This window comes from Hyperolius riggenbachi, chromosome 11 (genome assembly GCF_040937935.1).
Source record: "Hyperolius riggenbachi isolate aHypRig1 chromosome 11, aHypRig1.pri, whole genome shotgun sequence".
Taxonomy (NCBI): Eukaryota; Metazoa; Chordata; class Amphibia; order Anura; family Hyperoliidae; genus Hyperolius; species Hyperolius riggenbachi.
The window spans coordinates 131,628,062-131,653,305 of NC_090656.1; the positions used below are offsets into that span (position 1 = coordinate 131,628,062).

The window sequence follows — 25,244 nt, forward strand, 5'->3', positions numbered from 1 at the left end:
AGCAGCAGTGGTATACAGACCTGCAAGCCATTGGACTTTACTGTAAATCTGGAGCCATGCATCTGGAGTCAAGGCATCTGTTTTTGCCCTTTAAGATAGCAGTGGAGTTTTGGGGCTGGTTCACACGGGCGATTGCCGGTCATTTTCCGCCGGCCGCGGCGCTCGTCGATAAAGTGCTGGCCTTTCAAGTGTATGAACAGCGCCTGTACCGTAGTTTGCCCCCGTTTACCTTCATTTGTGTAAATGCTACGTTCGAATCCCGATTTTTCCCGTTGTTTCAACCGACCCCGGAAGGTCACTTTCTGCCACATTTTCCTGGGGTCCCCCGTGGGGAAGAACACAGATGGAAGTGGCCAAAAGCTGTTGGAAAATGTCAAATGCTTTTCTGCATGCATACTGAAAAGCATTTAACTGACATGCAGCAGATGCCCGTGTGAACCGGCCCTTTAAAGGGAACCTGAAGCGAGTAAAATTGTTTAAAATAAACACATGCTGTAGCTGCAAATGAACATTACATACTTACCTCGCATTCAGTTCCTCTCAGAAGCTCACCATTTTTTTCTTGCAGTGATCCCTTCCAGTTCTGACAATATTTTGTCAGAACTGAAATACAGTATACCAGTTGCTGTCAGTTATATATCAGCAGCTGTCAGTTACAACTGAATGTGCAAGGTAATGTCCATGTTTAGCTATGGCTCAAGTGGGTGATATTACAGTTTAACAGTGTGCTGACCAGGAAGCTGTTATGGGGTAATGGCCATTTTTCGAAAGGAGGACAGAGAATTCAATTGATCACAGTGGACAAATGGGACGCAGGAGAGGAGAAAGAGATTGAGGAGTAGACTACACGGGAGGTAAGCATGACTTGTGAATGGTTATTTTTACTTTTTATTTTCAGCTTAGGTTCTCTTTAAAAACGTCTAGGGTCTGGATGTTTTCAGGACAGAGGGGAGATACGGTCTATGGTGTTTAACAGGCACGTGCATGGGGGATGGGGGGGCCTAGGTGCCCAAGCACACCCCCCCCCCCCTTTTTTAAATTCCCATTAATAGGCCCCCTTGGCTGTAAAAACTAAGCTCCGCCCTTCCTGGGGAAAGCTCAGCCCACACCCACAGGAAGCTCCTCCCTATCTGGGACACTTTGGAGTAAAGAAGTGCCATACAGGAATTCTAGTGCAACCATCCCCACAGCTTTGTGGGGGGGGGAAGGTAAAATAGTATCTCTCTGACAGCAGTGACCTTTCCCTCCTCCAGCATCCACAGTGGCCTCTCCCTCAACCTTGCACCCACAGGGACCTCTCCCTCCACCTAGGACCTATACTGACCTCCCTCCCCAGCATTAGTACTGCAGTGACCCATCCCTCCCCCAGCACCTACATTGACTTTGCCCTCCCCCAGCAGCACCCTTCTGTCCCCAGCAGCCCCCATAATGACCTCTTCCAGCAACTAAACTGACCTCTCCCTCCCCCAGCACCCCCAATGACTTCCCCTTTCTGCAGCACTCACACCTGCACACAGCCTCCACATGGCCCCCACTATCTGTGCCAAGCAACCACTTAAAGGACTTACGAGGCCAACTACGTGAAAAAAGTTAATTACCTGCCTCTAAGTTTCAGGCACGGAGGACACCGTCCGCGCCCTCCGTGCAGCGCCGCCGGGTCCCCCGCTCATTATCCCCCCCCCCCCCCCGGGCCGGCTCCCGACCCCACAGCCCGGGTCGGGCTCTCCTTCCCCTCCAAAGATGGCCGCTTCCTCTGGCCGCGGCTGCGCAGTCCGCCTGGCCGCGAATGCGGCTGCGCAGCTCTAGGGCCAACTCCTCCGATCCACGCTACGTAGCCAGTACCCACACCTAAAGTATCTGCATTCAAAACCCATGTGACAGCCAAAGCCCACCCATAGCCAGCACCCAGTACAGGCATGGAGCCAAGTATTTGCACCCATGTCACACCCAGTACCTGCACCCAGCACCCACATGACATCCAGTATATGCACCCAAATCTTACATGGCACTAAGTTCTTGCAATCAACACCCGCATGACTCAATACCCAACCATAGCCACAACCCACATGGCCCTCTGCATCTGCATTCAGCACCCACATGACAACCAATACCCCTTAGTCAGAAACGAGGAGGAGGGGGGGCGTTGCGAGGCTCCTTTTTTAAATTTGAGCACCCCCCACTTAAGGACCCTCTGCATGGCCCTGGTTGTTTAGATTGTAACAATCTACCCATTAGCCACATACATTGTAGGGGTGTGTGGTGGTAGTGCAGCATTACAATTTATCCATCAGTCACTCAGTGTAAGGGTATACAGTGGCTTGCAAAAGTATTTGGCCCCCTTGAAGTTTTCCATATTTTGTCACATTACTGCCAAAAACATGAATCAATGTTATTGGGAATTCCACGTGAAAGATCAATACAAAGTGGTGTACACGTGAGAAGTGGAACGAAAATCATACGATTCCAAACATTTTTTTTACAAATAAATAACTGCAAAGTGGGGTGTGCATAATTATTAAGCCCTCTTTGGTTGGAGTGCACTCAGTTGCCCATAGACATTGCCTGATGAGTGCTAATGACTAAATAGAGTGCACCTGTGTGTAATCTAATGTCAGTAATGTCTAATGTAAAACTGTGATTGTTTTGGATATATGTGTATTGTGATACACTACAGGCTTTTATCTACTAAGGGTCCCTGTGAAAAGGACCCTGGAAGTAAGTCCTCGTATATGTGATGTTTTAAATGCAAATAAATATGCTTATTTTACTGGATGGAAAAGTGACCTGTTGATTTATTTTGGTGATGGACAATGTGAACTATTGTTTCTTGAGCACTGTGGTCAGACTACAGATGCTGCTCTGAGCACCAAGCGCTGTGGATTTATGTACTTATTAGTTCAGGGATAAAGTTTTGAGAAATTTAAAGCAGGCTTTTAGGCTACAAAAAGATTTCCAAAGCCTTGAACATCCCACGGATCACTGTTCAAGCGATCATTCAGAAATGGAAGGAGTATGGCACAACTGTACACCTACCAAGACAAGGCCATCCACCTAAACTCACAGGCCGAACAAGGAGAGCGCTGATCAGAAATGCAGTCAAGCAGGGGCGTAGCAATAGGGGTTGCAGAGGTAGCGACCGCATCGGGGCCCTTGGGCCAGAGGGGCCCTGAAGGGCCCTCACTCAACTACAGTTTTAGCTCTCTATTGGTCCTGTGCTCAAAATAATCACTTCTATAGATACTTTGAATAACAGTAATCATTAACAAGCTGTTCCCCATCCCTTTCTTTCACCTCTGACACTGTAGTTGCCATTGGCAGGTTTTGGTGCGCCATACCAATTGTTATGTATAGAATGCTTGGGGGGCCCCAATGTAAAACTTGCATCGGGGCCCACAGCTCTTTAGCTACGCCACTGCAGTCAAGAGGCCCATGGTGACTCTGGACGAGCTGCAGAGATCTACAGCTCAGGTGGGGGAATCTGTCCATAGACTTTAGGAGATCTCCCCCCCAGCACCTCCCCTTAACGATAAATGGATCCACAATAACCCAGGGAGAGTCATTCAAGTTTCTTGGGTCCACTATCTCACACAACCTAAAATGGGACAACAACACTGACACTATTGTCAAGAAAGCGCAACAGAGGATGCACCATCTACGGCAGCTGAAAAAGTTTGGCCTACCTCAAAATTTAATGGTGCAGTTCTACACTGCAATTATCGAATCCACCATAACATCATCTATGACTGTATGGTTTGGCTCCTGCTCAGCATTAGAAAAGGTGAGGCTGCAGCGCATCATCTGAACAGCGGAAAGGATAATTGGCTGTAGCTTACCTTCCCTGCAGGATCTTTACGCTAGCAGGTGCAGAAAGAGAGCAACCAAAATTGCCTCTGACCCCGCTCACCCAGCTCACTCCATCTTCCAGCACATGCCTTCAGGAGTAAGATTCCAGTCAATCGCTGCCAAAATTTCTAGACACAGGAACAGCTTTTTTCCTCAAGCGGTAGCCATACTAAATGCTGAACCACGTTAGAGCTGCCAGGACTTGAAAGCAGGGGCATAGCAATAGGGGGTGCAGAGGTAGCGACCGCATCGGGGCCCTTGGGCCAGAGGGGCCCCAAAGGGCCTTCCCTCAACTACAGTATTAGCTCTCTATTGGTCCTGTGCTGGTAATAATCACTTCTATAGATACTTTGAATAGTGGTAATCATTAACAAACTGTTCCCCATCCCCTTCTTGCTCCTCTGACTGTAGTTGCCATTGGCAGGTTCTGGTGCGCCAGATCAATTGTTATGTATAGAGTGCTTGGGGGGCCCCCATTGTAAAACTTGCATCGGGGCCTACAGCTCCTTAGCTACGCCACTGCTTGAAAGTAATCAGCACAGAACTGTAAATGAACAATTCTCACATTGCTTACTGCCACTATACTTGCATAAATGTCCTTGACTTGTAATATACACACTGTCTGTCCTTGTATTGTTTTTGTTTGCGTTTGTTAAGCAACTGCCAAGACAAATTCCTTGTAGGTGCAAACTTACTTGGCGAAATAAAATTGATTCTGAACTATTAGTCGTGCACTGCACAAAGTTGGCCTTTATGGAAGAGTGGCAAGAAGAAAGGCATTGTTAACAGAAAGCATAAGAAGTCCCGTTTGCAGTTTGCCACAAGCCTTGTGGGGGACACACAACCATGTGGAAGAAGGTGCTCTGGTCAGATGAGACCAAAATGGAACTTTTTGGCCAAAATGCAAAACGCTATGTGTGGCGGAAAACTAACACTGCAAATCACTCTGAACACACCATCCCCACTGTCAAATATGGTGGTGGCAGCATCATGCTCTGGGGGTGCCTCTCTTCAGAAGGGACAGGGAAGCTGGTCAGAGTTGATGGGAACCACAAGTGGCGTCACTCTGTAGAGTCACGGGAGCGCAAGTTTTAACAGTGGCAGAGCGGGGTAGCACGCGAGCTGGCAGAGAGTAGGCCACCCTGGAGCTAACACTTCCTACTCTATGTGTGTAACACGAAACCTGCTATAGCGCTGTCATCTATTGCTGTTTTTATGGACTTTTTTTTATTAAAGAAGTAATGCACTATTAGAGGCCGGTCCTCTGTCATTTATTATTTACAAGTGTAATCTGCATCAGGAAGCTGATCAACCGCAGGAGCGAGCACAAGCCAGACGGGGAGCAATCCAGACAATTAATACAGTGCCCGAGAGGCGATGGGGGGCCTACACCCCAGATGCGAGTTCTGGTCGTCAGACCTCAGGATCTGGCGAGTCTGTACCCTGATGGGTTTTAGTCATCAATATTGGACATTGCATTGAAGGGAGAGCGCGGACATTTCTGCTTTCAGTTGCTGTTGAAATTTGATTTTTATGGTGACACTCCCGCTTTAAAGGTATAAGTGCAATGTGATCTGGAGCGGCATGGAAGCATTTTCTATTTGTAAACCCTTTAACTTCTGCATAATGGGTGTCAGTTTCATTTACCTCATTAGAACTGTAGAAGCATTTTAGTAAAACTGGTTAAACAACTTGTAGAACATAAAAAGGTGACAGTGGAAACTTACATTTCTTCGTAGGTAAGGTTAGTAGTAGATTCAGAAATTAGGGTCCAGGCAGACTTCATGTTAACGATATTGGTATATTTTTCTAACCTCTATATCCTGCATTCAAACTGTCAGGTGCCATGATAAGTATTGAAGACATACATAAGTACGTGTGACCCCTGCATTCCAAGCTTAGCATGTGAGCACATGGACAATTCATACTGACAAGTGATCGCAGATGTAAGATTTAATTAATCTTGCTAGGAAGTGATTGAAGACAGAGGTTCTGACTGAGCTCCAAATTTTAGAGAGGGTGGAGTGAAACTACTACTGAAGAGCCCTGTCAGTGGCTCTAAAAGAATGGGTGAGCTTCGCAGACCCCAAAACTCTACATGAACTGGTGGAACTAGTTGAAAGGTTTCATGCTGCAAAGATTTTGTTTGCCATGCCTACACCAAGCAAGAATGACCGAGTGGCTAAGACTGTTTCTAGGGTGATGGGTGGCTATCCTGAGAAAAAGGTCTAAAGAAGAACTTCAGCCTAAACAAACATACTGTCATTAAGTTACATTAGCTATGTCAGTAAAATAGATAGGTAATATAATCTCTTACCACCCTGTTTTAAAAGAACAGGCAAATGTTTGTGATTTCATGGGGGCTATCTTTTTGGTTAAAAGGAGGTGACAGGGAGCATGAGACACAGTTCCAACTGTCATGTGCCCTGAACACCCCTCCTAGTTGCTAGGCAACGTGAATAACAACATTGGATCCCATCCCATCATGCTTTGCACAGCATCGGGGGGGAAATTCCCGGGCAGTTTTCTTTGATGGGGCGGAGCTTAGCTTTTGTGCAGCTAAAAATAAGGCTTATGTAAGAAAAGTTCTGATGCTGTGAAACTGTTAAAGAAACACCAAGCCTTTTCAGTGCTGCTCAGTAGATTTTCAGTCTGGAGGATCACTTTAAGATGCAAAACTGGTGGTCCTGAACCTATGAAACCTTTCTGTTGCCAAGAAATGAGCCATATGGCCATAAACATACAGAGGAGCCAACGCAATGTGATTTCTCTTGAGGGGCCCATACACTGGTCGATTTCTCCCATAGATCGATCGATTCTATAGAATCGATTGATCAGAAATTGATTCTTTCAAATCAGCAAATCGATCAATTTGCCCATGGCCCATAGAGTTGCATTAGATCTAACAGTGCAATAATGCGTGTAGATAGATTTTCAATAGATTTCCAATAGATTTAATTCTGAAATCTATTGGAAATCTGTTCCTAGTGTGTGGCACACATCAGATAGATTCCTGTCAGATTCGACTTGACAGGCATCTGACAGAAATCTATCTGATGGTGGAATCTGCTGCAAATCTATCAGTGTATGGCCACCTTTACAGACCTTAATCATTATTTGCCACCCTTACTTGTCCAGCTGTGTCAGCCGAAAAACAAATGCATACATTTTCTTTGAATGGTAATTGGGATAAGGCCCATTTCCACTGCAGCTTAAATCGCAGCAATTTGAAATAAAGCGGCTGCTTTCAAATCGCGCACAGGAAAAAAATACTGCCTGCTGCAGTTTTCCACACAGTGGATCCAAATCCTCATAGCCATGCAGGGTAGGGCTATAGCAAATCGGATAAGAATTCACATCAGAACAGGTATTACATCCGAGTTAGAAATGGAAGTGGCACCTCAGTGGACATGGAAGCCTTACTGTGTAATTAACCTAAGCCGCCGTGGAGGATTTCTCAGCCCCTGGTGGGCCGATTTCCACGCGGTTTACTTTGTTACACGCAGCTAGCACTTTGCTAGCTGCGTGTACAAGCCGATCGCCGCCGCTCCGCGCCGATTCACTGCGTTAGAGGGCCCCCCCGAGACCCCTTGCACAGCCTGGTCAATTACCACCAGGCTGCGCTAAGGGGTGGATTGTGACTCCCGCAGACGCCATGACGTGGATGACGTCATCCCGATCGTCGCCATGGCGACGGGGAAAACCAAACAGGAAATCCCATTCTGAACGGGATTTCCTGTTTGCTCTGATCGCTGGAGGCGATCGGAAGGGGTGGGGGGATGCCGCTGCACAGCGGCTATCATGTAGCTAGCGCTAGGCTAGCTGCATGGATTTAAAAAAAAAAAAAAAAAAGTGCTGCGCCGCCATCCTGGTGGTTTTAATAGACCTCCAGGGAGGTTAAACTCTGGTTGTAAGTAAGCTGGCGGAATGGCAGGGCCCTTTTGAGATGATGGAGAATATCAGGGAGGTAACCTACAAGGTACATCGACCAAGGAAAAAGAACAAATATAACATGTGAACCTTTTAAAGCCCTGGAAAGAAAGAATCTCATTAGTCGTCAGACCTGCCCCACTAGAACCCAGAGTATCTCTAATGCCAGAATTGACAGAAACGCTTTCCAGCTCTCAGGATCAGGAGCACCAAGAAATTTTAACTAGGAACAGAGAAATCTTTTCTGAATGACACGCCAAATGACCATTCTTGAACTTCACATTGTGCAAAAAACTAAGTTGTACGGATTAAGATTAAAGGACAACTGTGGTGAGGGATATATGGAGGCTGCCATATTTATTTCCATTTATACAATACCAGTTTCCTGAAAGCCACACCTGAAACAAGCATCAGTGCCGGCCCGCTCATGAGGCGGGGTGAAACATTTGCCTCAGGCGGCAAACTTCAAAGGGCGGCACCCGCCGGGGGGGCTGGCCGCCGAGCCGGAGGGGTAGCGGGCAGGTCGGGGGTATTGTGCCTAGCGGTGGGGAGGGGGGGTCGGACCCCCCCTCCCTCGCCTGGGTCCCCCGATCTGCGCTCCCCTCCAGCCTGTAATTAGTAAGCTGCTGCCAGATCGTAAGAGGCACGGGCGGGGAGGACTCACCTTTTCCGCGTTCCAGCGAGCGCTCCACTGACGTCACTTCCTGCATCGCCGCCCACTGTATTGTAAGTGGACGGCGATGCAGGAAGTGACGTCAATGGAGCGCACGATGGAACGCGGAAAAGGTGAGTCCTCCCCGCCCGTGCCTCTTACGATCTGGCAGCAGCTTACTAATTACAGGCTGGAGGGGAGCGCAGATCGGGGGACCCAGGCGAGGGAGGGGGGGTCCGACCCCCCTCCCCACCGCTAGGCACAATACCCCCGACCTGCCCGCTACCCCTCCGGCTCGGCGGATGCCCCCCCCGGACGGGGGGGGGGCGGCTGCGGCGTTTGCAGCTCTGCTAAATTTGCCTCAGGCGGCAAAAAGTGACGGGCCGGCCCTGACAAGCATGCAACTAATCTAGGCAGATTTGACAATAATGTCAGAAACACCTGATCTGCTGCATGCTTGTTTCGGTCTATGGCTAAAAGTATTAGAAGCAGAGGATCAGCAGGATAGCCAGGCAACTGGTATTGCTGAAAAGGAAGTAATTATGGCAGCCTCCATATACCTCTCACTACATTTGTCCTTACAGAATTACTACCACCAGTAGGAGAGATGTATCTGAAGAGAAAAACACTCTTCCTTCCATTACAAGGTCATGAGTGAGAAAGTTGGTTCAGCTGATTCTAGATGCCTTCCAAGAAGCTGGTTTTACTTCTAATCCAAAAATTGTGCCATAGGACTGAAAGAAGACCCAAGTCAAACATTAAGCTGGGGGGTGTATAGAACCACAGATAAACAACACTGATGATTTCTCCATTCTCGCAGCTTACCTGACAAATTTGAGAAGGAGTGAAAACACAGTGGCAGTAAAATGGATCCTTAACACCAGTGGCGGACACAGCCAGCAGTGGGCCCCTGTGCAAAATTGCAATTGTGGGCCCCTATGACCTATTTTTTGGCACAAAATGCAAAAAATGGGTGTGGATAGAACCTGCGGCGCGTAGCGTCGCGGCAAAAAAATGGCCGTGGCAATAACCGGATGAGGGCTGAGCTAACTGTAATTTAAAGTGAACCCGAGGTGAGAGTGATATGGAGGCTGCCATATTTATTTCCTTTTAAACAAGTACTAGTTGCCTGGCGGCCCTGCTGATCTATTTGGCTGCAGTAATAAACTGAATTACACCAGCAACAAGCATGCAGCTAATCTTCTCAGTTCTGATAATATTGTCAGAAACCCCTGACCTGCTGCATGCTTGTTCAGGGTCTATGGTTGAAAGAATAAGAGGCAGAGGACCAGCACGGCAGCCAGGCAACTGGTATTGCTTAAAAGGAGAGAAATATGGCAGCCTCAATATTATTCTCACCTCAGGTTCCCTTGAAAAGTGCAACGCAAAGACAGTGGGCTCAAGTTTTGATGACCCTTTCCCCAGAAAATTCACATAATTGTGCAGGTTTTCTCAAGAAAATACACATAATGTGAGCAGATTTGTCCAGAAAATATATTCAGTCATGTCGGCAGATATGCCCAGAAAATATATTCAGTCATGTCGACAGATATGCCCAGAAAATACGTGCAATCATGTCGGCAGATTTGCCCAGAAAATACATGGAATCATGTCGGCATATTTGCCCAGAAAATACGTGCAATCATGTCGGCAGATTTGCCCAGAAAATACATGCAATCAATAAATATAAATATTTAAATTAAAAAAACAAACCATTTACTCACCTGCAGCAGCAGACCTCCTATCCCAGCCTCCATCCGGCGCAGCTCCCATGGGTGGTTGAGTGGATAGGTAGCCTTCGGTAGGTAGCCTGGTGGGTGGGTAGGTAGGAAGCCTGGTGGGTGGGTAGGTAGGTAGCCGGGTGGGTGGGTAGCCGGGTGGGTAGGTAGCCTGGTGGGTGGGTAAGTAGCCTGGTGGGTGGGTGGGTAGGTAGCCGGGTGGGTAGGTAGCCTGGTGGGTGGGTAGCCTGGTTGGTGGGTGGGTAGGTAGGTAGCCTGGTGGGTGGGTGGTTAGGTAGCCGGGTGGGTGGTTAGGTAGCCTGGTGGGTGGGTTGGTAAATAGCCCGGTAGTTAGGTAGCCTGGTTATGGGTAGGTAGGCAGCCGGGTGGGTGGGTAGGTAGGTGGGTGGGTAAGTAGCCTGGTGGGTGGGTAGGTAGCCGGGTGGGTAGGTAGCCTGGTGGGTGGGTAGCCTGGTGGGTGGGTAGCCAGGTGGGTAGGTAGCCAGGTTGGTGGGTGGGTAGGTAGGTAGCCTGGTGGGTGGGTAGGTAGGTAGGCAGTCTGGTGGGTGGGTAGGTAGGTACTGTAGGTAGCCTGGTGGGTGGATAGCCGGGTGGGTAGGTAGCCTGGTGGGTGGGTGGCTGGGTAGCCGGGTGGGTGGGTAGGTAGCCGGGTGGGTAGGAAGGTAGCCTGGTGTGTATGTAGGTAGGTAGCCTGGTGGGTAGGTAGGTAGGCAGCCTGGTGGGTAGGTAGGTAGGCAGCCTGGTGGGTAGGTAGGTAGCCGGGTGGGTGGGTAGGTAGCCGGGTGGGTGGGTAGGTAGCCGGGTGGGTGGGTAGGTAGCCAGGTTGGTAGGTAGCCGGTTGGGTGGGTAGGTAGCCGGGTGGGTAGGTAGCCTGGTGGGTGGGTGGGTAGCCTGGTGGGTGGGTGGGTAGCCTGGTGGGTGGGTGAGTAGCCTGGTTGGTGGGTGGCAAGGTAGGTAGCCGGGTGGGTGGTTAGGTAGCCTGGTGGGTGGGTTGGTAACCGGGTGGGTGGTTAAGTAGCCGGGTGGGTGCGTAGGTAGGTAGCCGGGTGGGTGGGTAGGTAGCCTGGTGGGTTGGTAGGTAGGTAGCCGGGTGGGTGGTTAGGTAGAGGGGTGGGTAGGTAGGTAGCCTGGTGGGTGGGTAGGTAACCGGGTGGGTGGTTAAGTAGCCGGGTGGGTGCGTAGGTAGGTAGCCGGGTGGGTGGGTAGCTATCAGGGTGGGGGGCCCGACTCCTATCCTCCCTCCCTCCCTCACCTCGAGGGCCCCCCTCCCGGTATGCGCGGCAAATACAGGAAGTCTCCGGGGCTCCAGCAGGCGCTAGAGGTTCAGCCGCCTGGTCTCCCCTGTCTCCTCCTCTGTATACTGCTCGCTACTTCCTGGTTTAGTAGCGAGCGATATACAGAGGAGAGAGACGGGGGAGACTAAGCGGCTGAACCTCTAGCGCCTGCTGGAGCCCCGGAGACTTCCTGTATTTGCTGCTCTCCCGCCGTGCATACCGGGAGGGGGGCCCCCCGAGGTGAGGGAGGATAGGAGTCGGGGCCCCCCAGGAAAAAATAATAATAAAAAATAAAATAAAAAAAAAACAGCAGTACTTAATGGGCCCCTGAAGCAACGGAACTTCAGGGGCCCTCGTGCGGCGGCACGGCCTGCACGGCCGTATGGCCGCCACTGCTTAACACAGAATAGTACAGGTGAAACTCGGTGCAATTAGAATACAAACTCTTAGATAATGCCGTGCACGATAAAACGTGCTAGATAAAAAAGCTGCAAACAGTGTCCTCCTGTATAGACGTTGCACAATGTAGATAGTCCAGTACTGCTGCGCTTGTATTCCACTGGTGTTCAAAACGCTCATGTAGGGAGAAAAACACAAAGAGGGAACATAGGGTGTAACGTATGGACAAATTCACCCTTGGTGTAACCTCACACACTATCAGAGTAAGTGAATAAGTCCCAAACGTGCCAAGAAGCAGCCTCCACCTCTCCCTATGAAGTGGCCGCTTACCCTCAAATTTCTTGCTATCATGCATAGACCCCGGCAGCCATTGCCATACAAAGGAGTCCTAGAGCCAATATAAAATTGAACATCGCGTAATCCAGTTTATTAAAACATATACACCCTGCTAAAATTCTGCTTACAATGTAGTTTCTGGTTTGTATAGCATATCATATAGAAGTACTGCACCGTAACCTCAGCGCGTCCGCCGGCCTGGTGTAGCAAAGTCCTTACTTCCTGAACGTCTGTGCGTGCGTCCAAGCTCCGCCCTACGCGTTTCGTCACGGGGCATGACTCATCAGGGGCTGGACGCACGCTCATCCGCCTCAAACCTTTATCCGCATCAACATCAGCCCGCCACCTATCACAGTGCAACTGACGAACATACGTCATACCCATACGTATTCATCTAATTCCGGAATCCGTCAAAACATACGGACATACGTAATACCCATGCACATTCATGAGCCCCATCTAGTTCCGGATTCCGCAAAGGCACTAACATAGTATCCATCAGAATTCGGATTCCGCATCACTGCCCAGGCTTACATAAAATAAAGCCCGACTTCCGTAACTGTTAGCTGCAGATAAGATGGGGGGCACCATAACAATAAACATACTTTGCCGTGTGCACACGCATGCCACAGGTACATAAATAGACATCACTCCCATGTGCAATGTAGCGACAATCCTACCCTATCCAACCCCCCCCCCCCCCCCCCCCCCCTGTTAAGTATAAACCAACATATTATAAACTACCCAGCGTCACAGTGCACATGTGAGATATGATATATAGCACATCCTAATAATACAGCTTCTACCCAGTGATAAATCCCCCCCCCCACCCCACCCCCTTTTTTATTTGCTTACCCTCGGTACCGTGAATAGACTTTGTATACTAACCCTAGGGTCAGCCCAGCTTACACCAAACAATAATGAGCTACCCTAATCGTTATTAATAAAGCAATTAATATCTATCTCAATGTTCAAGCCCTCCGGGGTGAGTGACCGTAATGTGTATATCCATTTAGTTTCCATTTTACTTAACTCCCTCAACCTATTTGATCCTCTCCAAGATGGTGATAACTTATCGATTGCACAATACCGCATCAGAGTAGGGTCACAGCCATGCTCCTGCTTGAAATGGGCAGACACGCTGTGATCTTCATGACCTTTCCCAATTTTGTATATACAGGATCTTCTCAAAAAGTTAGCATATTATGATAAAGTTCATTATTTTCTGTAATGTACTGATAAACATTAGACTTTCATATATTTTAGATTCATTACACACAACTGAAGTAGTTCAAGCCTTTTATTGTTTTTCTTATTGATGATTTTGGTATACAGCTCATGAAAACCCAAATTTCCTATCTCAAAATATTAGCATATTTCATCCGACCAATAAAAGAAAAGTGTTTTTAAAACAAAAAAAGTCAACCTTCAAATAATTATGTTCAGTTATGCACTCAATACTTGGTCAGGAATCCATTTGCAGAAATGACTGCTTCAATGCAGCGTGGCATGGAGGCAATCAGCCTGTGGCACTGCTCAGGTGTTAGGGAGGCCCAGGATGCTTCGATAGCGGCCTTAAGGTCATCCAGAGTGTTGGGTCTTGCGTCTCTCAACTTTCTCTTCACAATATCCCACAGATTCTCTATGGGGTTCAGGTCAGGAGAGTTGGCAGGCCTATTGAGCACAGTAATACCATTGTCAGTAAACCATTTACCAGTGGTTTTGGCACTGTGAGCAGGTGCCAGGTCGTGCTGAAAAATGAAATCTTCATCTCCATAAAGCTTTTCAGCAGATGGAAGCATGAACCCACTTTTGAACCAGAAACAGCGGCAGAAGCATCTGACCTGGGCTACAGAGAAGCAGCACTGGACTGTTGCTCAGTGGTCCAAAGTACTTTTTTCGGATGAAAGCAACTTTTACATGTCATTCGGAAATGAAGGTGCCAGAGTCTGGAGGAAGACTGGGGAGAGGGAAATGCCAAAATGACTGAAGTCCAGTGTCAAGTACCCACAGTCAGTGATGGTCTGGGTTGCCATGTCAGCTGCTGGTGTTGGTCCACTGTGTTTTATCAAGGGCAGGGTCAATGCAGCTAGCTATCAGGAGATTTTGGAGCACTTCATGCTTCCATCTGCTGAAAAGCTTTATGGAGATGAAGATTTCATTTTTCAGCACGACCTGGCACCTGCTCACTGTGCCAAAACCACTGGTAAATGGTTTACTGACCATGGTATTACTGTGCTCAATTGGCCTGCCAACTCTCCTGACTTGAACCCCATAGAGAATCTGTGGGATATTGTTAAGAGACAGTTGAGAGACGCAAGACCCAACACTCTGGATGAGCTTAAGGCCGCTATCGAAGCATCCTGGGCCTCCATAACACCTGAGCAGTGCCACAGGCTGATTGCCTCCATGCCACGCCGCATTGAAGCAGTGATTTCTGCAAAAGGATTCCCGACCAAGTATTGAGTGCATAACTGAACATAATTATTTGAAGGTTGACTTTTTTTGTTTTAAAAACACTTTTCTTTTATTGGTCGGATGAAATATGCTAATATTTTGAGATAGGAAATTTGGGTTTTCATGAGCTGTATGCCAAAATCATCAATAAGAAAAACATTAAAAGGCTTGAACTACTTCAGTTGTGTGTAATGAATCTAAAATATATGAAAGTCTAATGTTTATCAGTACATTACAGAAAATAATGAACTTTATCACAATATGCTAATTTTTTGAGAAGATCCTGTATGTTCAGATATGCGCTTTTTAAAGCTGTCTAGTAGTGCGTCCAATATATTGGAAACCACATACACACCAGATAAGATACACGACGTGATGGGACCCACATGTCATAAATGACCTAATGTCATATTTTCTCTTATCAGTATTGGAGATAAATTCAGATGTCCTTTTAGCCACCCTCAATTCGCACCCTCTGCATGCTCCGCATGGAAAGAAACCTGTGGCATGCGTGTGCACACGGCAAAGTATATTTATTGTTATGGTGCCCCTCATCTTATCTGCAGCTAACAGTTACGGAAGTTGGGCTTTATTTTATGTAAGCCTGGGCAGTGATGCGGAGTCCGAATTCTGATGGATACTATGTTAGTGCCTTTACGGAATCCGGAACTAGATGGGGCTCATGAATGTGTATGGGTATTACGTATGTCCGTATGTTTTGACGGATTCCGGAATTAGATGAATACGTATGGGTATGACGTATGTTCGTCAGTTGCACTGTGATAGGTGGCGGGCTGATGTTGATGCGGATAAAGGTTTGAGGCGGATGAGCGTGCGTCCAGCCCCTAATGAGTCACGCCCCGTGACGAAACGCGTAGGGCGGAGCTTGGACGCACGCACAGACGTTCAGGAAGTAAGGACTTTGCTACACCAGGCCGGCGGATGCGCTGAGGTTACGGTGCAGTACTTCTATATGATATGCTATACAAACAAGAAACTACATTGTAAGCAGAATTTTAGCAGGGTGTATATGTTTTAATAAACTGGATTACGCGATGTTCAATTTTATATTGGCTCTAGGACTCCTTTGTATGGCAATGGCTGCCGGGGTCTATGCATGATAGCAAGAAATTTGAGGGTAAGCGGCCACTTCATAGGGAGAGGTGGAGGCTGCTTCTTGGCACGTTTGGGACTTATTCACTTACTCTGATAGTTTGTGAGGTTACACCAAGGGTGAATTTGTCCATACGTTACACCCTATGTTCCCTCTTTGTGTTTTTCTCCCTACATGAGCGTTTTGAACACCAGTGGAATACAAGCGCAGCAGTACTGGACTATCTACATGGTGAAATTAGAATATCGTGCAAAAGTCCATTTATTTCAGTAATTCAACTTACCGTAAAAGGTGAAACTAATATATGGAATATACTCATTATAGGCAAAGTGAGATATTTTAAGGCCATTAGAATATTGTGAAAATGTTTCAATATTCTAGGCTCAAAGTGTCAGACTCTAATCAGCTAATTAATCCACAACACCTGCAATGGGTTCCTATTTTATATATCAATTTCACCTTTTAAAGAGACACAGAAGTGAATATATTTTGCCCTTTTTACCTTATAATTCGCTTCAGTGCTCTCAGCACACGTAAACCGCTGCGTCCACGCCGCAAAACGAGGGCTGCAGAGCCCCCAAATCCCCGGTGGGCAATCTGGCCGGCATTTCCGCAAAGAGGCAGAGCTTTCAGCTTCAGCTCTGCCTCTCCTGATGTCAATCGCGGCGAATCGCCGCCGCTCCCCGCCCCTCTCACGCTTCCTTCACAGAGAGGGGCGGGGAGAGGCTCTGCCTCTCAGCGCAGCAAAATCCACGACCAAGTTGGTCGTGGATGTTTGCACAGGGATTTGGGGGCTCTCGTTTTGCAGGCGGGGATGCGGCGGTTTACTTGTGCTGAGACTACTGAAGCGAATACTAAGGTAAAAAGGGCAAAATGTATTCGCTTGAGTGTCTCTTTAAGCATAATTACTGAAATAAATGGACTTTTGCACAATATTCAAATTTTTTACAATTTTTCCTGTAATTTCAAGCCCTTGAAGCAAACCTGATGTGGAAATAAATCTTGCTATTGTTAAACAGGCGATTCATAGCATAAAAATGAGTCTCATGTTTATTTTCTGTTTAATGGCTGCATGTTTAAATACGTGTACACATCTAACAACTGATGTCACCCATCCCGATCACTTTGGGTGACATCGCTGGGCCAGCCTGTACAGATGCGTGTCTGTTGTGCAGCTGACAACGCCTTCTGTTGCAATGCGGAGGATGGAGCAAGATGCACATGCGTGACGTCAGGCGGTGGGTGGGCCACCACTGATCGGGGGCCTCTATACACATGCCTGACTATCAGCTGAGGTGGTCATAGTCGGCCGCCTCGGTGAACTTTAGTCAGGCATGTGTATAGGGCATGAGACTGAATTGTAAATAGCAGTCTTTACAGTATGATGTTAAAGGGAACCTGGACAGAGTATAATTATTTAAAATGTACATATTATGTACCTGTAAATGAATGTTGCAAGCTCGCAACTCACAGTAAGTTCCTCTCAGAAGCTCACTATTTTTTTCTAACAATGATCCCTTCCAGTTCTGTCAAGATTTTGTGAGAACTGAAATATATCAGTTACTGTCAGTTATATATCAGTTGCTGCCAGTTATAGCTGAAAAGACAACTGCTATGCAAAGTAATGTCCATGTTTCCCTATGGCACAAGTGGACAATATTACAGTTAAACAGTTTGCTGACCGGAAGCTGTTACAGAGTCATTGCCATTTTTAAAATGGAGGACGGAGAATTCCATCCATCACAGTGGACAAACAGGATGCTGGAGAGGAGAAAGAGATTGATGAGTAGGCTACATGGGAGGTAAGTATGTTTATTTTGACTTTTCATTTTCAGTTTAGGTTTGCTTTACAGCTACTTTGCTGAGTAGCCAGAAAAACAGAATGACCCTTTGAACTTTTGAGCTCTAAAATATTATCAGCTACCTTTTATCTGCCTTTTACTTTTTCTCTGCCAGATAAAGCTCCTTTGCCTTCTGTTTACTTGTCAGGAAAACAAAATTCAACAAGCTCATTTGCATAGATAACAACTCTGGCTTTTTAATACTGTTGCTGTCTAGTACTTTATGTACCTATGTTTATCTCATGTCACATGTAACTTCAAGTACGCTTCTAGCAAGCTCTCTATGGCTAGTCAGTACTATGTTCCCTAGACATTACTAATTTTCCAGACATTCAAATTCCATGTAAACGTTATGCAGCTTTAACTTAAAGGTTTTTTTCCCTAACAACTTCCCTTGAAGTGTTTACCTTACAGCAACTTCATTCCTGTCACAGTGTAATGTGATTGTATCTATCACAACTTCACAAGCATTTTGTTCCTCAATGTCCACTTCCTCATGGGAGTTTACTTTGCGGAGAGTTCATCTATCTGTAATTCTTACTGCAATAAATCAAACATGATCAGGTCACTTACTTTTCATAGTATTCAGTAATCCGAGAAAAATAACTATGTGGTATCACATATTTGCAATAATGATAGAGGTAGTCCCTGGTTAACGAATAAGATAGAGACTGTAGGTTAGTTCTTAGCCTGAATCCATTTTCAAGTCGGAACGCTGTGCCATCTCTGTCACCTTTGCCTCCTATGTGCCCCCTTTGCCTCCAGTGTCCCCCTCTGTGCCTGTTTGTCCCCCACCCCGTGCTTGTTTGCCACCCCTGTGCCTCCGTTTGTCCCCCCTGTGCCTGTTTGTCCTTCCTCTGTGCCTCTGTTTTCCACCCTCTATTAATGCCTCTGTTTGCCCCCCAATGTGCCTCCGTTTGTCCCCCATCTGTTCATCTGTTTTGCCTCACAGGAAGGGTTTTTAAAGGGGTTCTGTGGGGGTTTCTGAGGAGAAAAACTGCCACTTACCTGGGGCTTCTATCAGCCCCCTGCAGCGGTAATGTCCCACGCCGTCCTGCTCCCATCCGCCGTTCCCTGCAGCCGGCACCGGGCTATTATTCGTCTGTCACACTAATATTTTATTTGGAAATAAAGGTGCATTTTTTCCGTTTTGCATCCATCACTATTTACAATCCTACAATTTAAAATATAACAGTAATATACCCTCTTGACACACATATTAAAAAAGTTCAGTCCCTAAGGTAACGATTTATGTATTTTTTTTTATTGTCATTTTTTTTTATTATGCAAAAAAAAATAAAATAAAAAAAATGTCAGTACCTTGGGGAGAGTGTGGGAGGGAAGGAGTTAATTTAAATGTAACACACCATAAACCAACAATATTGTAGGATATCTACCTCAATAATATATATCACTCTGTCTCACCTATACTGCCATAAATATCTAGTATACCATATATCATAGGGAGCCTGAGTATTCAAATTGCAATATAATTAATTTATTGATAGCAAAATTTTAAACAGCATGGCCATAGACATATACATTTAAAACCACTTAAAAATCTCCTATCCATAGACCAATGGTTACAACCTAAGCAATGGGCGTAATTATATAGGTGCACCTATAATCTTATATCCGGATATTAATCTTCAGGCCCCTTTGCTGTATTGTAATAATGCCATGGATTGACATCCATTCGTGGATAAACATGCAAATCTTCAATCCTCCTGCGTGCAGACTTTACACACACCTCTGTATGGATAATACATACACCCTCATTACAAGCACATTAGTGTATATGCAAAACCCTCACAGCCATGCAACAGCCAAAGCGGTGTTAGTATCCACGTTTTGTCCCCAGCTCAGAGAGCACCGGCACAGTTCATTGCATCAGCGGCATCCAGCCATTAACAGAGGCAGGCATTACTAAGATCTCCGGACAAGCCGGTACTCACGCTTCCCATAGAGCAGTATGCGTAGCGTCGCATGCGGACATAGGTGTGCCTATTCAGGCTGTGACACTCTCAGCGTGGATTAGTCCCGATCACAGGAGCCGCGCAGCGGCAAACTTCATGTGCATGGCTGGCTAGGGAAGAGGGCGGAGGTACAGGAGGATCAGCGTATCCGACGGGATGACGTCACAGACACGTGACGCGTTTCACCATTACGGCTTCTTCAGACGTGTGCCATCCATCACTATTTACAATCCTACAATTTAAAATATAACAGTAATATACCCTCTTGACACACATATTAAAAAAGTTCAGTCCCTAAGGTAACGATTTATGTATTTTTTTTATTGTCATTTTTTTTTTATTAAGCAAAAAAAATAAAATAAAAAAAAATGTTAGTACCTTGGGGAGAGTGCGGGAGGGAAGGAGTTAATTTAAATGTAATTGTGGGTCTGTTATTTAAAAAAAAAAAAAAAAATGTATGTAGGTGTAATTTTACTATTTGGCCACAAGATGTTTCTCAGTAAAATGTTTTATGTGTCCTGTAAGCGTACTATTACGCTTACAAAGAAGTGAAGGGTGGATGTGAACAGGGTTCCCATTCATTGATCTCTGGGCTAACGTGTAGCGGCAAGAACAAGTGCGGGTGTGCGCGCACAAGCAAGCGGGAGCGCGCACAAGCATAGCGGCGGAGGTACGCAGGGGTGTTACTAAGATCCTAAGAGATCCAGGGCACTTTTGGGCACCCCAGCCGAAAAATGGATGGGGACACACCAGAATGTGGGTGTGGTCATGGGTGGGGCCAAATTTACATGAACTTAACAGTGGTCTGAGCAGGTCTGCCCAGCAAAATGTTGGCTGTAGCACCCCCTCCATTAACCACTTCGCATTCAGACCTTGTTTTCCCCTTATTGACCAGAGCAGTTTTGACACTTTAGCGGTGTCCCTTTTTAATCAGCAATAACTTCATCTGTACTCGTGCCCCCCATGAGGCAGCCCCCTCCGTGCAGAAATCCTAAAAAAAAATCATCCAGCAAGCAGCCTCACTCACCTACCTCGTTCCTGCGACTGTCCTCAAGCCTGATCCTCTGTTCTCCGCTCTGCAGTCAGCCGCATATTGCCGGTAACCCGGGTCCTGGCTTGATGACGTCATCAAGCCGGGAGCCGGGTCACCGGCAATACGCGGCTGAATGCAGAGCGCTGATCGGAGGATCAGGCTTCAGGATCGTCGCAGGAACGAGGTAGGTGAGTGAGGCTGCTTGCTGGATGATTTTAACTATTTGTGCGCCGAGGGGGACAGATGAAGGATCGCTGCAGTTCACTACTGCAGCGATCATTCATGGGAGGGGGGTGGACTAATTGGCCAAAAGGGAACATGTTCCCTTCCACCAATTAGTATTGCAGCTGACAGTGCCGGAGGGTGCGCTCTGAAGCGCACTCGACCGTGCACAGCAGGGCTGCAGCCAGGTCAGTATATCTACGTCGCTGTGGCTTGGAGGATGCCACAGCTGACGTAGATATACTGTAGCGGTGGGGAAAGTGGTTAATACACAAAGTAAATAAATGCAGCATGTCAAATAAATAGGCAGTGTCACTGAGGGCCCATTTCCACTATCGCGAATCCGCATGCGAATTCGCATGGGTAATACAAGTGGATGGGACTGTTTCCACTTGTCAGGATTTCTGAGCGTTTTTCTGTGCAGAAAAAATCTGCACGGCAAAGCCATCAGAATTTGCATACCGCTATGCGATTCGCATACAATGTATTTAATAGGAAATTCGCATGCGTTTTTGGTATGCGAATTTTCATGTGAATTCGAAAACGATTTCGCATAGAAACAATAGAAAAACACACAGGCACTGCCATGGTTAAATTCGCATACATAGTCATCCATGCGAAATCATATGCAAATTCGCATGAAAATTCGCATACAACCGCATGCGAAATTCGCATCCGCATGCAAATTTTTTCTGCGCCGATTCCCACCGTTCAAGTGGAAACAGACCCTTTAACATAAGTAGGCAGATTAACCTGGCTCCTGTGCTGACTGGTCTAGCTTGCTGCTGGGCAGGCTGGCCTGCTGCCAGGCTGTCTGGCAGTCCACCTATAGTATTCCCTGACCTTCTAGTGGACTGCCACCCATTGAGGCACCACAACTCCCAGCATGTCCCCACAGAATAACTACAATTTCCTGCATGCCCCCATAAAGGGACCACAGCACCCAACATGCCTCCATAGAGGCACCACAGCACCCAGCATACCCCCCCATTGATGCATCACAGCTCCCAGCATGCCCCCATAAAGGCTCCACAGCTCCGACTTTGGCTAGGGGACATCTGTGGCACCCCAGAATAGATCCATAGCATGTGCCACTGATCTTGGGGCTAGCAATGCCCCTGGAGGTACGTATATCTACGCCTCTGAGGCTTAGGTGAAATTTTTTAGGGGCGTAGATATACTGTACCATAGGCAGAAAAGGTTAAAGTCAATGGAAACTGCTAAAAAAATGAAGCAGATACTTACCTAAGAAGAGGGGAACCTTTGGGTACTATAGAGCCTTCCTGCTCCTCTCTCGGTCCCTGTTCCAGCGCTGGCCTCTCTAGTAGCAGTATATGACCAATTTTACTGCAGAGCCTTCCCTCTGCTTAGGTAAGTATCTGCTTAATTTTTTTAAAGCAATTCCCAATGACTTTTAAGCCAGATCCATTTATCTTTAGATGGTATGTCTTCATGACACCTCCAAAAGCACCAATCTAATTTAGTATTCAGCAGCAAGAGCTGTAGATATGACCTGCATATGTTTGAATCCGAAGGTCTACACAAGCAATCCCTCAAACACACTTAACAACCTACATCAATAAAACGCCCCACCACGCCTGTCATTAAAAAGAAGTTCCAAAATAGTAACTCACCTAATAAAAAAGGTCAGCACCAAACTCCCAGATGATGTGATCATCCAAGCTCTTCAGCTACTCAGTGCCAACATGATGAGGGCTGAAACTACAGGCCCATACCCATCTCATGATTTTTCAGACGATTTTCCTGACATGCAGTACTTTTTTTGAGCGACGAGCGGTCATTTTCGTGATCTTGCAATGTGGGTACAGGTACACGAACATATGAACGTCGCTTAGTGTCGCACAGTGATAATGACCATCATGGCGAATCAGATCTTTAGATCCATGACAATTCCTGCGCGAAGTATCATGATTACTTGAAGTCTCGTTCACGCCTGTCGTGTAACGTCACGTGATATAGCGCATACCCGCCGGCCAGAAGATGCAGGGAGATGGACTAGTGGAGCGCTTGTTTTCAGGGAGACGTCGCTGGATACATCTTCATCTCAAGGTGAGTAGGTAGCTTACAAGAATGCTGCATGACCTCTGTGCATCGATGTAGTCGTGGCACAACTGTGCTCACTGCCCTAGGCAAATTTAAAAGTGCACATGTACCAAAGACAAAAAAATCTTGTGCCGAAGCACTGGGTCCTGAATTAGTCCATTTTGGTTTTTTTTCTTGAGGTGGGGCAGTCAGCAATAGGTTTTAGTTGCATTATGTTGTTAGAAGGCGATCTAAGGTTAAACTGGTATAGTTTGCCAGTGTTAATTGGAAGTATGCTGATAGGTATGGTGGGTGGTGTATAAGAGCCACATCACACAAGCAATTATGTTGTTGCTAAATATCACCATGAACATACAGTACCGTATATTCGAGAATAAGCTGAGATTTTGGGTTGAAAAAGTGGTTCAAGAGTGGGGCTCTCAGCTTATACTCAAGTCACTACTTCTCAAGTGCATATCCTCTATGTCCCCTTAGTGACCCCGAGTGCCTCCTCGTCTCCTGCCATGCGTTCCAGCTACAATTTATGTGAGTTCTGCGCCGCATGCAACTTTGCCTCCCCCAAGTCTCTCCCCCCAGCCAGAACGGTGCGATGTGTGTTCCTACCGGTGTGCAGTCCGATTGTTATGCATAGTGGTCTGCACAACATTCACTCACCACAGCACACTAGATGTTAAAGTCTCATATCTATGATGCTCTCTAGTGGCACATTTAATTATGTGCGCGCTGCAGGACATCATAGACAAACTCCTACATCCAGCGATATTTAACTATATAATTCAAGTAGTATTTACAGATATTCTTCTACCACTATTTAATGTGCCCTTAACCAATTTTTGTTTTGTTTTCTCCATGCCCAAATTAGCGTGCAATGTTTACAAATGTACACGGAAGGGGGGTCTTAGGATTAGGTGTCAGGAAGGGGGGGGGTTTAAGGTTAGGTGCCAGGCAGGGGGGTTTTAAGGTTAGGTGCCAGGAAGGGGGGGGTTAAGTTTAGAGGGGGGAGGGGCTCTGTGTGAGAGTAGGGTTAGGTTTAGCTGTAGTAAAATATCGGTAATGTTTACGAATGTTTTACTATCGACATTACCATCATTTTTTTCATTTTCATATGGTGCCAAATTTATGACTAGTTTTTATCGTTTAGACGTATATTGTCTTCACCCTTTACCGCTAAGGAGGTTAACAGACACCTGAAGCGAGAGGGATACGGAAGCTGCCATATGAATTTCCTTTTAAGCAATGCAGATTGCCTGGCTGTCCTGCTAATCCTCTAAGGGCTCTTTCACATTAGGGCAGATTTTCTGCGTTTCAACGCAAGGGGTAAAGTTTGCGTTACCCAAGGTAAAATGAAAGTCCATAGACTTTCATTTTAGCTTTCACATATAACGCAGCCTTTTTGTGCGTTGCGTTACACTGCACCCAGGCGCAGTTTTTCGGCCGACGCTAGCTTCATGCGTTACAATGTTAGTCAATGTAAAACGCACACTATGCGCGTTTTTAATCCGTTAACACAGGCAATCAGTCCCAGAATGCAACAGAGGAACAATGTAGAAAGTTGAAAACTAAAAGAAAAAAAATTACCTGCGTTTTCCTATGTGCTGTAACGCATTGAAAACGCATTAAAGACACACTCGCTGCAGTGCAACGCATATCAAAACGCATTAAAACGCATACAACAAAACGTATGCTTTGAGCGTTCTCCAACGCAAGATCTGATGTGAAAGAGCCCTAATACTTTTAGCCGTAAACTCTGAACAAGCATGCAGATCAGATGTTTCTGACAAAAATACAGACACTTGCTGAATTTAATCTGCAAAGCCTCTAACAATTAGCTGTAGTGACAGGTGCTGTAGGATAAATTAGTTGCATTTGTGTGGCTGGTATACAGTGAGCTTCTGAGTGTAGGAGTTAAAAGAGGAGTTATTACTTCTGCTGCTTGGAATTTGGCCAAACCCCTTTAGCACTTCCTACTTATTTAAAGGAAACCCAAAGTAAAAGTAATGTGTCGAGTTTAAAAGGAACTTGAAATGAGAAGTAAATGGTGGGTACTATATTTATTTCTTTTTAAACCAAACCAGTTGCCTGGCAATCCAGCTGATCTTTTGGCTCTAGCAGTGTCTGAATCATAAACCTGAAACACAGCTAATCTAGTCAGACTTCAGTAAGAGCACTTGATTGTTCAGGGCCAGTGGCTAAAAGAATGATGCCTGAAAAATAAAATGGTTCCATGTCAAATTATGGATGCAACTGCGGGGGGCCCCAGGGGGAAGAAGCCTGGGGGGCATCGGCTCTGGGGTCTGCACAAGGACATTTAATGCAGTGCAGGAGAGGGGAGCAGCGGGCACACACAGCAGCGGGGAGGAATGC

General features: G+C 46.5%; 1 protein-coding gene across 3 annotated transcripts in view; it reads right to left on the reverse strand.

Moving 5' to 3' along the window:
- LOC137538135 (synaptotagmin-1-like) overlaps positions 1 to 25,244 on the reverse strand; it is a 236,727-nt gene that overhangs the window by 154,073 nt on the left and 57,410 nt on the right. For all 3 annotated transcript variants that reach the window (XM_068260157.1, XM_068260159.1, XM_068260156.1), the window contains exon 3: positions 17,993 to 18,125. The gene's annotated coding sequence lies outside the window, so the exon portion shown is untranslated. The remainder of the gene's footprint in view (positions 1 to 17,992; positions 18,126 to 25,244) is intronic.